The 10,641-nt window shown below is 35.2% G+C and overlaps 1 pseudogene; it reads right to left on the bottom strand.

Moving 5' to 3' along the window:
• Nucleotides 1-1,053: 1,053 nt before the first annotated feature.
• Nucleotides 1,054-1,621, bottom strand: LOC114514659 (annotated as a pseudogene).
• Between the last annotated feature and the right edge of the window lie 9,020 nt (nt 1,622-10,641).

Here is a 10,641-nt window from a genome sequence, read left to right as displayed (position 1 = left end):
TGTTTCCTTTCTTCTGCTCAAATTGGACTGCTTTTGCTCTTTGTTTTCTACTTCTTTAAGATATAATGTTAGATGGTTTACTTTAGACTTTTCCTGTTTCTTGAGATATGCATTTGCTGCATCTCCAAAGTTTTGATATGTCCTATTGTTATTCTCATTTGTCTCTGTATATAATTTTTTGTGTATTATCTTTTGATCTCACCATTTGTTTCTTCTTTGACCCAGTCATTTTTTAGTAGCATGTTGTTTTATCTCCACACATTTTTGGTTTTTTGTTTGTTTTTTTACTTCCCTTTTTGCAGTTAATATCTGATTTCAAAGAATTTTAGTCAGAGAATATGCTTGGTATGATTTCAATCTTCTGAATTTTATTGAGGCTAGTATTGTGTTCCAACATATAGTTTTTTCTTGAGAAATTCCATGTGCACCAGAGAAGAATGTGTAATCTGTTGTTCTGGGATAAAAAGATCTATAAATGTCACTTAGGTCCATTTGGTCTAATGTGTCATTTAAGGCCAATATTTCTGTATTGATTTTCTGTTTGGATGATGTATATAGAGCTGCTTGCTTATTTTGTTCTTTAGATTCCACATAAAAGTGAGATCATATAGTATTTGTCTTTCTCTGACTGACTTATTTCACTTAGCAAAACACCCTCTAGTTCCATCCGTAACACTGCAGATGGTAAGATTTCATTCTTTCAAAAACAAAAACAAAAACATTTTAAAAGGACTGTATAGCCAACAGAAGCAACAGCAGTCCTTTCAATGTCATTTTTATTATCATTTGTTTATTGTTGTTCAATTGCAGTTGTCCCAATTTTCCCGTGCGGCTCTTTCCCTGCCCCACCCCCCAACTGCTCCCACAGTCAATCCCTACACTTTTGTCCATGTCCATGGGTCATTGATACTTGTTCTTTGTTTAGTCCCTTCCTCTTCTTTCCACCATTATCCCCTCCCCCCTGCCCTTTGGTCAGTTTCAGTCTGCTCCACGTTTCCATGCCTATCATCCTATCTTGTTTGATAGTTTATTTTATTCATTAGATTCCACTTATTTTTTTTTTGATTGTTAAGTGATCTTTAATTGAAATATTTTCCTTTGAAGTTCTTAACTAGCCGGGCACTCCACCGCACCGCTGTTGATGTCATCTATGATGTCGTGAGGGTGGCGGCCATAAACATTGCAGCCCACAGACTGGGCCGCCCCCAGGATCTCTTTAATGGTTCCACAGAGTTCTCTAGCCAGAGATTGGTGCTGCATCTGTCAGGCGATGCTGACAATCTCATCAAAAGTGATATTTCCACTGTGCTTGATGTTTTTTTACTTCCTTCTGTCTCGTGGTGGTTCTTTGAGGGCTTAGATGATCAGGGCAGAGGCAGAAGGCACTACCTCAATCTGGGCCTGTCTATTCTGAATGGTCAGTTTCACTGTGATCCTCAGACCCTTCCAGTCACCGGTTGCTTTGGCAGTGTCGTCACCAACGTTTTTTGGAGACAAGCCCAAGGGGCCAGTCTTGGGGGCCAGGGTGGATGTGGCACTGACTTTCATGCTGGTGCACCTCAGGTAAACAACTTTGATCTCGTTGGGGATCAAACTTCGGAGGCATGGTGGAGGCAGCTTGTGTTGGATGAACCGGATTCGGGAGGACTGAAGAAAGTTGCACCTTTGCCTACTCCCAGCCAAAAGCCGAAAGCAGATTCCACTTATAAGTGAGTTCATATGGTACTTGTCTTTCACCAACTGGCTTATTTCATTTCACATAATACTCTCTAGTTCGATCCATGCTGTTCCAAAGGGTAGGAGTTCTTTCTTTCTGCTGTGTAGTATTCTATTGTGTAAATGTACCAGTTTTTTGATCCACTTATTTACTGATGGGTACTTAAGCTGCTTCTAGCACTTGGCTATTGTAAATAGTATTGCTATGAACATTGGGGTGCATAGGTTCTTTTGGATTGGTGTTTCAGGATTCTTCCGATATAATCCTAGTAGTGGAATTGCTGGGTCAAAACGCAGATCCATTTTTAGTTTTCTGAGAAAATTCCATACTGTTTTCCACAGAGGCTTCTACCAGTCTGCATTCTCACCAACTATGCACTAGGATTCCCTATTTTCCTCATCCTTGTCAGCACTTGTTATTTGTTGATTTACTAATGATGGCCATTCTGACAGGTGTGAGGTGATAACTCACTGTGGTTTTAATTTGTATCTCCGATGGCTAGTGATAATGAGTGTCTTTTTTTCTGTCTATGGGCCATCCGTACATCCTCTTTAGAAAAGTGTCTATTCAGATCCTTTGCCCTTTTCTTATAAATGAATTGTTTGTCTTCCTGGTGCTGAGTCATATGCATTCTTTATATATTTTGGAGATCAAATTCTTTTCTGATGTATTATTGGTGAATATGTGCTCCCACACAGTTGGTTCCCTTTTTGTTTTGATGATGGTGTCTTCATGTCTTCCTTCTTATACTCAGCCTATTGTAGTTCTATCCAACGTGCATCCAGCAAATCTCCATGTTAATATGGAACTGTGCAACAGACATTAATGGATTACTTAGTTAAACATTTGAAGAAATAATAACTTATTCCAAATATACATGAAAACATTTACATTTTGCATCTTATAAACTGCAATTTCCATGCAAAATTTTAAATAGTGTATATACTAAGTTTATTTTAATAAATGTATAAAAACAGTGTTAAGGAGTTACTCTTAAATAATCATTCAATATCAAATTCAAAATATTTTAGCTTTTTTTGATCCACATATTTAAAAGTGATTAGAAAAAGGGTGAACCATCAATTAGCAGAGGGTTGCAAAGCTTATACAATATTTTCAAAAGCTACTGGGAGCTCCAACCTTCATAAAAAAAACAATTCAATGTTAATGATGCTATTCCTAGGAAATGTAATGGAGGAAAAAAAAGCATAGAAAAAATAATATGACTTGCCAAATTAGTTACTTAATCATTCATAAATACCATGGGGTGGGACAAATCTCATGCAGAAATAGCTTTCAGTAATCTTTTTTTTTTCTTCCTCAGAAGAAACGACAACCAAAGTATAAGCTTAATAGGAATTCAGGACACTTTATCTTTCTCCATGCTGCATTTAAGAGAAAACACTTTCTGTAAAAGCTCTAGGCTGTATCATTACAGTATACATCTATGTCAAGCCTGGCAGCCCACAGGAAACATCTGACACAAATGCAGAGGTCTTTTAGCAAACATGCAGCTAACCTAAAATTATGCCATGGATCCGAGTCCAAAGAGCTAATGATTTGTTACTTTAAAAGCAAGAAATCCTTCATATATTTTGGATATTAACTCCTTTTTTTGATGTACCATTGGTGATGTGTTCTCCCATTCAGTGGGCTGTTGTTTCATTTGATGATGGTTTCCTTTTGCTGTGCAAAAACAATTTAGTTTGATGTAGTCCCATTTGTTTATTTTTTTCTTTTGCTTCCCTTACCCAAGGAGGTATGTTAGAAAAAATAATATTGCTACAAGAAATGTCTGAGGTTTTAATGTTTATGTTTTCTTTGAGGATTTTTGTGCTTTCACATCTAACATTTAAGTCTTTAATCCATTCTGAGTTTATGCTTGTGTGTGGTGTAAGAAAATCTGGTTTTATTTTTGGCACATATCTAATTTTTCCAACATCATTTATTGAACGGACTATCTTTACTCCATTGTATGTTCTTGCCTCCTTTGCCAAATATTAATTGACCACAAAGGCATGGGTGTATTTTTGGGCTCTTTATTCTGTTCCATTGATCTATATGTCTGTTTTTATGCCAGTACCATGCTGTTTTGATCACTATGGCCTTGTAGTATAGTTTGCTATCAGGTAGTGGATTCCTCCAACTTGGTTCTTCTTTCTCAAGATTGCTGTGACTAGTCATGGTCTTTTTGGGTTCCATATACATTTTTGAAATATTTGATCTAGTTCTGTGAAATATGCCATTGTTAGCTTGATAGGAATTGTGTTGATCTATAGATTGCTTTGGGTAGTATGGAATGCAGATTGGTGCAATCAGTGTGGAAAACAGTATGGAGTTACTTCAAAATATTAAAAGTAGAACTGCTTCATGACACAGGCATTCCACTTTTGGAAATGTATCCAAAGAAACCCTAAACACTAAACACTAATTCAGAAGAATAAATGCATCCCTGTCTTCATTGCAGCATTATTTACAGTAACCAAGATTTGAAAGCAGCCCAAGTGCCCATCAGTAGATGAATGGATAAAAGAGCTGTGATACATTTACACAATGCAATATTACTAGGCCATAGAAAAGAAGGAAATCTTATATTTTGCAACAGCATGGATGAACATAATGCTAAGTGAAATAAGCCAGTCAGAAAAAGACAGGTATGATATATTTTTGCTTACACATGGAATCTAATGTAAAAAAAAAAACTAACAAACTAAATAGAGACAGACTCACTGATACGGAGAACTGACTGACAGCTGTCAGAGGGGAAGGTGTTTGGGGGGCTGGGTGAAAAAGTTGAAGGTATTAAGGAAAAAAAAAAAGAAAGAAACCCTCGTAGATGCAGATAATAGCTGGTGATGACCAGAGGGGCAGGAAGGTGTGCTGAGGAAGAAGAGGGCCAAAGGGGAATAAATGGTTATGGAAAAGAAACTTGACTTTCAGTGGTGAGCAATACAATAAGCAGCTGATATATAATTGGACATCTGACACTATGTAAGTTTATTAACCAACATTACCTTAATAATTTCAATTAAAAAATAAAGTAAAATGAAAGCTAGAAGTCATTTTGATAGGTTTGTTGAAAGCTTGCATACAATTTTCAAAGTAGTACAGTGTCAGTCTTCAGACTGTGGAGGGAAGTGTTGGATTAAAATAGAAAATATTGGAACTAATTCTCTCCATTATAGTAACAGATTTGAAACACTGATATTGGCTTGGGCTTTATAGTTCTACTATCTTGCTTAAAAAATAACTTGCTAGGTGTTCACTTTCTCAGGGCAATGATTTTCTATTTTTTATCTTTGGATCACTGTTGGGCCACCTAAGGAAGAAATAAGATACTTATGTAATGCCAGAGTCCTGCCTTAAACCATACCCTTTAGCCAAGAATAGCTTAAAGTTTATTACTTTTACCCATCAGACATTTAACCACTTCACTTGAAGATAGAGTTTTGAGGCTTAAAGATGTTTGGAAGTTAGAGAATACAATTATTAATAACTAAGATTATTGCACATACACTGCGAGTTAGGCCATGAGTTCAATGTTTTCCATTTGGTAGTTCTATTTTCAATTGTTGAGGACCTCCATACTGTTGTCCAAAGTGGCTGCACCAATGTAATTCCACCAACAGTACACAGGGGGTCCCTTTTCTCCACATCCTCGCTGACACTTGTTTGTTGATTTATTGATGATAGACATTCTTACAGGTATGAAGTGATGTTTCATTGTACTTTTCATATGCACTTCCCTAGTAATTAGTGATCGTGAGCATCTTTTCATACATCTTTTGGCCATCTATATATCTTCATGGGAGAAATGTCTGTTTAGGTCCTCTGCCTATTTTTTAATAAGGCTCCTTTGTTGATATTGCCCTTCTTACTATTATTCCTAACAGATGCTCTTTTCTACCATTTCTTTTTAAAACAATTTTTTTTTCTCACTCTACAGAACCCCCAAGGAAATTTTATCCATTTACATCAAATTGAATCTTTGTGTTTAGGGCTCCCGTATCTCCTCTTATCACTCTTAGGTACACTCCTTGCTGCAGCCAAAGTGGCCCTCTCTCCATGCCTGGAACGTGTTGGAATCAGGTAGTACACTCATCCGTAACAGCAGCCTGATGTTATCTAACAAACTACAGCACATACAACAGCATTTATGAGTCCACGATTCCATAGGTGAGGCATTCATCAAGATGTGGTTTGGTTCTCTGTTCAGTACACAAAGGCCTCCATGGGCTGTGTGCTCTCTGTTGGCTGCTGGCCTGGGCCACTGTTAACTCATAGAGGCTGTTCTCATTTCTTTTCACATGACCCCTCGACCTTCAAAGCCAGCAAGGGTGCATTGAATCCTTTTCTTTCTTTAATTTCTGACTTCCTTAATTTCTGACCTGAAATTGAATTTCCAAATAATATCCAGATTGAAAATGTTTAAGTGATAAGGCCAGGCTCACCTAAATAATCTACCTTTCACGGCACTGTTTTCTTTATTTTATTGATGTTCCGTAGTTCTTCATATGGCTAGAATCTCTGATGAAGGCTTACCTCCTCAGAAAAAGTATCTTGACCATTTGTCCTAAAGACCCTGCCTGCCCAATCACTTAAAACAATTACCTACTTTATTTTAATCATATAACTTTAATTATTTTAGATTCTCTCATGTTTGTTTTCATTTGTATATTTATCAGTTTCAATCCACTGGATCAGAGAATCCCGTCACAGCTCAATGCAACTTTATCCCTAGCTTATACAATGGTGGTAAACATTTAATAAAGCCTTCCTGAACAAATACACAATTCTTGAATTCAACATTTATGGGAGAAAAGTTTCTCTGCAACTGCAAACTAGTGTTTTCATCGGCTGCCTGGACAGATCAACCTGTGTGTTCCCCACCAATCTCAAATCTAATTTGTCCAGTACCTACTTCAGTTAGTGGCATGAGAATGAATAAGCTATAGCAACTAAACACATTTAATTGTTTTACCTAAAGCCTCTCTTTACATAAACACAGAGTTTTCTAATGTTTCTAATTTGATAATATGATGAAGGATGTGACCTTGGACAACTAAGTGGACATGCATTGCCTCTCGATTTGTTCCAAAATGTACAAGTTAGTATCTCTCAGTTAAAATAGGAGTTCTATAGAATACTTGAGATAGAAAACTTGAAGATACCAAATAATTTCAAGAAAAACTCGTATACCTGTTCAGTAAAACTGCATGTTACAAATATTAACACAAATGTGAAGTGAGTTAACATTGGCCATACTGATATTTGTGTTATCCAGAAAATTACTGGAGGCAAATTGGTTTGTAAATATGAGATTTCTGTTTGTGACTACTATAAGAAATCTTACTTTAGTTCTTCTTAGAGAGTAGGATTTGATGATTTTGTAAACATTTTCTGACTCTGGAATTACATATAACTTCCAAACTGGGTAGGTAAAAAGAAGAAAAAAATTGTGAAAGGTGGAGATATTGAAAATAAGGAAAGAAAATTAGAAATAGAATTACAATAGATAAACATTTTTAAATATTCAATATATAACCACAAAATTAGAAGTAATATTCTGTAATACTATAATCAAACCTAGATTGTTAACTATATATGTATATTAATTTTAACTCATAAGGTAATATGTACAAGTTTGAATGTGGGGAGGGAGCAAGGGGAAAAATTGGGACAACCGTAATAGCATAAACAATAAAATATTTGAATAAACATATATGGTTACATATAGGTATATAATTATTGAACTCTTAACAAAAGTTATTTTTATTTATTTAATGTTTTTCTATTTTCAACATAAAACTTCTACCATAAGTTTATCTCAAAGTCAGTATAAGTTAAATTGTCAATTTAAATAGATACTAAAATCAATATAAAAATTATTAATTGGCTGGACTCCCACCACTGAATATTTGGTTTCTCTCTTTTTAGCCTGTTTCTCTTCTTTTAACTTGTTTTTTTTGTACTTCAGTTGTTTATATTAATTTTGGCATCACTCTTACTGGGGAGACTTTGTAATTCCATAGTTGACTGACCACGCATAACTTCTACAGGATACCAAACATATTTCAAACAAAGGAGCAGGGCAGAATCAATGGCTCAGATGAGCACAGGATTCAGCTTTAGGTTTCAACTTGAATATAAACTCAAGTTTTGATATTTTTCTGCATTACCAAATAAAGTAATTCCTCATTGTGATCTTTGAATGTAGTCATGATTATTTCTTTTCCCCAGAAAAAGGCAGACATTCACTTCACTTATTATTGGTGCCAAGGTGCAATAATCACAGTTAACACCTTAAACTTCGAATCCCAGAATTATTTTTTGTTTTGTTGTCAGCATACAGCTCTTTTCTTTTGTGCCCAAACCTTCTTTCTTTCTGCTACTTATTCTATAGGAAATGTGAAACCAGAATTATATGGGTTACATTATGGAAATTACACTTATAAGAATCATATGATATGGGCCTTATAAACAATTTCATTATGTAGCATATTTTGCATTGTTCTGTAGAACTATTTGTGACTTATTATAACTATGTTTGTAGGGGAATACATTAAATAATCAAAAACTTATGATTTGTAAGTTACCCTAAAAGTACATAAAGAAGTTGGAAATTAGGATGTCCACCTTTGTTGATTTTAATATAAGTTAAAAAAAAATGGGGCAGCACTAATGCATTCATTCCACAATGAAAGTGCAAAAGGATGGGATTTGGGAACAAATTTTCCAGTAGATATAGATACTTTGATATATGTCATAAATTTATCATATTTATACATTACAAATTCACACACAACTCCTCTGTGATAAAATAAAAACAGAACAAATCGAAGACCCTCAGTCCCAAGAAATCCCACATGCTGAAATTTCTGAATTTTCATTCAGTGAGGTGGGGATTCACAGGTTTGCTCATTTGGGTTTAATAATTTATCTATCTCTTAGAGTACTTGTAAGTTTTAATCAGTTCCTGGAATGTGATGATGAGACGGCACTTCAGGACTCTGGGGAATGGGTGGCAGGGGAGGGAGCACACCAGCTGAGGACGAGGACTCACAGAGGAGTCGGCCAGGCAGCCAGAGGCGGTACTGGTGCCCCCAGTGGCAGGACCATGGTGTCTACGGCGTGATCCCGGGGAGAAGCATGTAGCCAAGTGTGAAAAGAATATACGCGCCTAATAATTCTACTTGGGGGTGGATTGACAAGTTCCGTTTCCACAATTGAAGAAGGGTGGTAAACAAATTAGAAGTTGAAAAGAAAACTCTGCCTAATGTTTTAAAATGTACTGTTTTAAAATGTACTGCTTTAAAATGTAAGATCTTTCTAATGAATATTATTATATTTGAAGCCATATAATATGAAGCTCTGTAATAAGTGAAAATTTTATATAATACAGACCTATATTAAAATTTTAGTATCAACATTTTATATGTGTAATCTTTGCTAAATAAGTTTATGTCTTTTATAAGCAGTTTTCTAACTATCATATGATTTGAGGATAATGAATAATGATAACAACAACATTGAGTGAGTATGTCAATAAACAGGAACCTGGACTTAGGTAAGAAATAAGCCTCTTTTGAAAAGATTATTGTTAAAATAAAAAAACTCTGACCACAAGATCTAAAAGTATCTCCAAATTAAACAGAGAAAGCCTTATTATTATTTTTTTTAATACAGGGACAGGTAAGCAGGGCTAGCAGAAATTTTGTTGTAGATGGAACAACTTGGGGGGTGAGCAGAGAGTATGACTTGGTGTGTGGTCAGCCAGTTCTTGGAGTGAGTTGTTAAAGAGAAATATCATACACCTTAGAGTTTATTTAAACTAAGGGGTAATTCAACCTTAGTGTAATCCAAAGGAAACTTTATCAAAATCCTTTTAAATTTTTGGTTAACTGAAACACAGCCCCAGCTTAAAAATGAATTCTGCAAGTCTTTTGAGAACTAAGCTTTTAAAAGATAACATTCCATTTCATGGTAATATATGAGGCATGGTTTTAAGTGCGTTCTCTTTAAAACATGTTTTTCTCAACTTTTAGATATAAAATATCTTTATTTTAAAAATAAAGCTATCATAGCCCTGGCTGGTGTAGCTCAGTGGGTTGAGCGTGGGCTGCAAAACAAAGTCTCACAGGTTTGATTCCCAGTCAGGGCACATGCCTGGGTTGCAGGCCATGACCCCCAGCAACCGCATATTGATGTTTCTCTCTCTCTCTCTCTCTCCCTCTTTTCCTTCTCTAAAAATAAATATATAAAATATTTGAAAAAATAAAGCTATCATGATAAATTTCAAATTTGGAGAAAAGGTTGACATTTCCTTTTCTGTATATTATTGTTTTATACCTCCATTTGCATACATGGAACTTTAAAGAGAAAGCTATAGCTGTCTTCTAAACAGAAGTCCTCTATTGTGTTTATGTACTTATAACCTTCTAAATGAAACATTACCGATGCAAGAGGACACAATTTATTTTCAAATTGCCCCCAAATTATTTAAAGAATAAATCAGATATGTATGCCAAATATAATAGAGGAAGTATGATAGTAAAAAAAAAATAAACCAGCATGACCATTTTTTTAGTTGGAATATACTTGATTCTTAGGCAAAAGGCAATTCTGAAAAAAATATATAAAATATGACAAATATAATATTTTAATGTGTTCTTTGAATAAGTATAATCATTTCAAAATATATTTGATTTAAATGTATGAGATTTTCACTGAAAATTAACCTATGAGCTCCATCCACTGGTGTCAAGACAGGTCCCTCCTGCACGAGGAGCCAGCTCAGAGGGTTTGTGTCTGTAGAATTGTTGCGATGAGATTGGATAATGTCGCAACACTGAGCTGCTAAAGTGGAGGAGCTCATTTAACTTCTTTCTTGGAAAGTTTTATGGATCCCTTAAGTTCTATCAGAT

Source organism: Phyllostomus discolor, chromosome 7, assembly GCF_004126475.2.
Source record: "Phyllostomus discolor isolate MPI-MPIP mPhyDis1 chromosome 7, mPhyDis1.pri.v3, whole genome shotgun sequence".
Classification (NCBI taxonomy): domain Eukaryota; kingdom Metazoa; phylum Chordata; class Mammalia; order Chiroptera; family Phyllostomidae; genus Phyllostomus; species Phyllostomus discolor.
Note: the sequence above shows the minus strand (reverse complement) of the source record. Positions and strands in the feature narration are given on the sequence as shown.